Raw genomic sequence first — 4,366 nt, forward strand, 5'->3', positions numbered from 1 at the left:
TCTGAGTCTGTCTGTGTTTGAGTCATCGCTGTCTCTGTGTGGTATGGTGTCTGAGTCATGTAGTGTATGTGAGAGGAGGAGGCAACTCTATTTGTATGATTCCTTGGAGAAATCTGAGTCTGTCTGTGTTTGAGTCATCGATGTCTCTGTGTGGTATGGTGTCTGAGTCATGTAGTGTATGTGAGAGGAGGATGAGGAGGAGGCAACTCTATTTGTATGATTCCTTGGAGAAATCTGAGTCTGTCTGTGTCTGAGTCATCGCTGTCTCTGTGTGGTATGGTGTCTGAGTCATGTAGTGTATGTGAGAGGAGGATGAGGAGGAGGTAACTCTATTTGTATGATTCCTTGGAGAAAACAACTTCAGGGGCAGGGCAATTGGATTTGGTTCATCCCTTGAGTTACTTAGGTTTCTGACATTCAAGTATATTTCATCTGATCTCTGGATGAGTCATGTAGTGTATGTGAGAGGAGGATGAGGAGGAGGCAACTCTATTCGTATGATTCCTTGGGAAATCTGAGTCTGTCTGTGTTTGAGTCATCGCTGTCTCTGTGTGGTATGGTGTCTGAGTCATGTAGTGTATGTGAGAGGAGGATGAGGAGGCAACTCTATTTGTATGATTCCTTGGAGAAAAAACTTCAGGGGCAGGGCAATTGGATTTGGTTCATCCCTTGGAGTTACTTAGGTTTCTGACATTCAAGTATATTTCATCTGATCTCTGGTATGAGAAGCAATTCTTTAATTATCTACTTTCTTTTTGTATTGAAAGTTTTTCTTTCTTTTGTTTGAAATTCGTTTTATTTCATTTTGTTTGAACTTTGTTATATTTCATCTGATTCTGGTATTGAAGCAATTCTTTATTTCTACTTTCTTTTTGTATTGAAATTTCGTTTTCTTTCATTTTGTATTGAAATTTCGTGTTTATTTCATTTTGTTTGAACTTTGTTTTATTTGTTGTTACTATCATTTGGATTCTGTTTTATTTGTTGTGGCTAACCCTGCTCTAATGTACATTTCCAGGTACGTAGACTTGTCTCCGTCTCTGTTCAAACCCTATCCAATGTATAATTGCAGATATGGTGAGATGGCTCTAGCTTCTCGTTTAATCACAATTACTCTGCTCTAATGTGCAATTCCAGGTATTTAGAAATGGCTCCGTCTTTGTTCAAACCCTATTCCAATGTATAAATCCAGATATGAGATGGCTCTAGCTTTTCTTTAACCCAAGATTTGGGTGTTTTGATTTTCTATTAATGATATTGCATCATCATTAAATCAACTTCCACGTGTAACCCAACTGTGTTGTATAAGTCGTCTTCCTTAGGAATGACTGGTATTCTTCCATAAATTTACCCTAATTTTGTCAGCATATTTCTTAATTAATTAGTCTGTTTACCATGTATTTATCCGTTAATCCCTCTGGTTCATCAATTTGCTTCCTCAGTTTAATTACATGTTCTACTCTGCTCTACTCTGGTTTTGATGTTTACTCTGCTCTACTCTGTCTTGATGTTCTGCTCTGGTTTACTCTGTCTTGCTTTGGCTAATAGGAATGAAATTGCGTTTGCCTAATAGAAATGAAACGCTTATTGCATTGCTTCCTCTGTAAGTTTAATTGCATGTTCTGCTCTGCTCTACTCTGTCTTGCTTTGGCTGATACGAATGAATATACTCTGCCCGATAGAAATGAAAAGCTTATTGCAGGCGGCTGCACTTGTAATAAGGCATTTTATGGCTCGTCATCGTAAATACCACTAGCATTTTCATCAATTTCCTTCAATTCACGCTTCGTCTTGATGCATTTTCGAAGCTGGGAAGCTGGGAATCATAGATGGAAAGCGTTTGGGAACCATTATTGGAAAGCTTTAGAGGATCCTCGGCCCCAACCTCGAATGCTGGGTTTTGAGCTGTGTTTACTGCACATTGCCATGCCCTTTTATCGTTTTCCCTCTTCTTGGTCTCTGGGATCTTGTCTTTTTATCAAATCTGCTTGAATTTCCAATTGGGTGATCAATCTCGATCAATCCCAATCTTATCGTCATTCTCACTTATTTCTTCTTCTGATCCATTCTCAAACAGCTGCATAAGAAATACTATATTTCGAATCTGATAACCTGAACAGTGAATACCTGATAGATGTTCAATCTTGCCAAACTATGAACTCAACTTTAATCCTACATTGACAACTTTGCACAAACTTTAATTCTACAATGACAACTTTGCACTTTACTTCTACAATGACAACTTTGCACTTTGCAGCTACTGTGTAAACAAAAATACAATCTTACTGATTTTTTACTGTGGCAACATGTAATAAGTCGTTATCACGGTGAGGATATAGCAGTATAACTATGAGACGTTTTTATGTTTATCTTTTAGATGTGATAATTTATTGTTTGAGAAGATTGTCCTTTTTATTATTTAGAACGTTGTTTTCTATATATGAATGCATTCATAGTTCTCAGAATTTTTTTACACTCAACTCAAAGTTACCCTTCGAAGAAAAACCACCAAATTTAAGACAATCAATCAAAAAAGCCTCACAATTAAACTGCGCGAAAGATCCCACCAAATATAGGACAAAATCCACATAAAATATTGCCAAAAAAAAAAAAAACGTCATACATCTTCGTTATTTTGAATTCATGGTTTGTATTAGAATTTGTAATTCAACAGGGTGTAATTTTTATGTTCCGTAACTTTTTAATAAGCCAAGTTAGCCTGCTACGTCTAGGATAGTAGTTGGCTCTCCTTTTGGTTGATAGTAGATCTATCCCCACCAGACACTGACCAATATTTTAACAAATTTGTGTTACCTTATTTTTTGAGTTTATGTTCTAATGTATTTTAATAATCCAAGTTATGAACTTTCCGAGGCTCGTCACACTTGCTTGCAATCACCAGTACATTGCCAAGTTTATGTTCCCTGATTTTTTGAAACTTTGGTTTTCGAATAAGCCAAGTTATTAGATTTCCGAATGTCAGAGTTGGCTCTGCATTTTGGGTTAGTAGCCCATGCATTGCTTGCTTGCATCTTATCTCTGCTTGTTTATGCATGCATTCCAATCTGGCAATTAGCATTCTGAATTTCTAGATATTCATGGGAGAATCCATGGTTCTTGACAGTACCCAATTGATATTCATATAAAAGTTTGTTAGCATCTACATCATGGACTGCATTTGTTGTATGTTCTGGTAGCTGTCGTTCCGCATTTTTCTCTTGGATATGTCTTAGGCACTTCCTTGAGTTACTGTAATGGATGTATTTGACTCTTTATATTCTCAGCTCTTTCGGTTATTAGTGGACACTGTTCCTTGAATTTGTTCTATCTCGTAATTGATGTATTTGACTCTGCATTCTCAGTTCTTTCGGTTATTAGTGGAAACTTTTGTTTTTTGAATTCATACTATCTTGGGTTTTGCAGTTTGACACAACATGAGAGGGTTATTTATGTCTTCTGTGCATGGACCAAAAACTTATACAAGCCAAAGAAATATTCTTGCCAGAGAAAGATTGGTGTCAGACATGAATCTTGCGCGTCCTGCTGCTGTGCAGGCAGGGAATGCCCATAATCACAACCACGAAGAAACTTCTCAGCAGTGTGATTATTATTATAGCTTGTTAGAGACGTTGTTTGGGTCTGGCTAACTGCTAAAGCTTGGTTGACAGCAAATGCTGGTTCTGGGTATGTGTTGGTGTTGCTTCCTTTTAATTACTTCTGTTTTTGGTATGTGTTGCCTCCTTTTAGTTAATTTGTTTGTGTCAAGTGGAATTCATTTCTTTCACACAACTTTTATTCTGTGAAATTTACTGAATTATGGAATCTAATAATAGATATTCTTGATGATCCAGAAAATGTCACCACATATTTAACAAAGCCTGATAGACCTTGCTGGTACGGGGATGTAGAAAAGGAAAATGGAAAAAGTGTTGCAGGTGAAGACCTTACTGGTGGTCATGGGCATAAAAATAAATCGAGGTGATCAGTCATTTGGGTCTTGGCGAGTCTTCCATCTCAATGGGCAAAGAAAGGCCTCCTCAAGAATGTGAGAGGTGATATGGGTGATGCATGTTCTTTGGTGATGATCCATCTCAGACATGACTTGAGTTCCCATGCTTGACTGACCATCTAAGATAAAAATAACCCCACTTTCTCTGCTTGCTGTGTTTTCAATTGAAAATTTAGCATAATCGAGTAGAATCCTTTCAACATATTTTCTAAATATACATCTCAACAAATGAAATTTTTATCAATATAATTGCTACCAAATCGAAGTTTATCAAGTATCAGAATAAAGTTTAATTTCAGTCTCAAGGAACATTGCATAAAATCATCTCTCAGGCTCACCAAGCTGCTTACCTTGAAT

At 36.9% G+C, this 4,366-nt stretch overlaps 1 long non-coding RNA gene across 1 annotated transcript; it reads left to right on the forward strand.

The window, feature by feature from the left end:
* Positions 1-495: 495 nt before the first annotated feature.
* LOC149261183 (uncharacterized) lies at positions 496-4,150 on the forward strand. Its single transcript, XR_016248403.1, has 4 exons — positions 496-719; positions 1,019-1,137; positions 3,424-3,684; positions 3,852-4,150. It is a non-coding gene; the product is annotated as an uncharacterized LOC149261183 (long non-coding RNA).
* The last annotated feature ends 216 nt before the right edge of the window (positions 4,151-4,366 follow it).

The sequence above is a fragment of the Pinus tabuliformis genome, chromosome 6, assembly GCF_031772625.1.
Source record: "Pinus tabuliformis cultivar Carrire ecotype Pingquan chromosome 6, CPIR1, whole genome shotgun sequence".
Classification (NCBI taxonomy): domain Eukaryota; kingdom Viridiplantae; phylum Streptophyta; class Pinopsida; order Pinales; family Pinaceae; genus Pinus; species Pinus tabuliformis.